Below are 497 nucleotides of genomic sequence, written 5' to 3'. Positions count from 1 at the left end.
TAAACACACATACAAACATATGTAATGATGTAATTTCATTTATCGTTTAAAGGAGAAAGTACTTTCAAATTTTTTATACTATTATTCTTCAATTGAGTCATTATGACATGGCTAATATTTGAGAATTTTGACAGTTGTGATTTTACTCTGCTCGCGTGATAGTTATGCTTGGTATTTGACAGAAGATTGTATTTTTGTGAAAAGCCGATGTAAAAATATTTGTTAATACTTTTGGCAGCAAGTATTCAAATTATTCTTATATTTATACATAAATATTATTATTTGAAGCGAATTAAGTTTTGATATATCTAGGACATTCATGTATTTCATTGGAGAGGAAGGGTTTTATAATCTCTTTAAACTGTTAATTGCTTTACATGCGTTGTTTTGTAAGCTTTGTAATATTATTAATTTAGTTTTGTGTGTGTTAGCCCAAATAATATTAGCGTAGGAGAGATGACAATGAACAAGACTTAAGTAAAGCATTTTATGCGATT

This window comes from Hydra vulgaris, chromosome 15, assembly GCF_038396675.1.
Source record: "Hydra vulgaris chromosome 15, alternate assembly HydraT2T_AEP".
Classification (NCBI taxonomy): Eukaryota; Metazoa; Cnidaria; class Hydrozoa; order Anthoathecata; family Hydridae; genus Hydra; species Hydra vulgaris.
Note: the sequence above shows the minus strand (reverse complement) of the source record.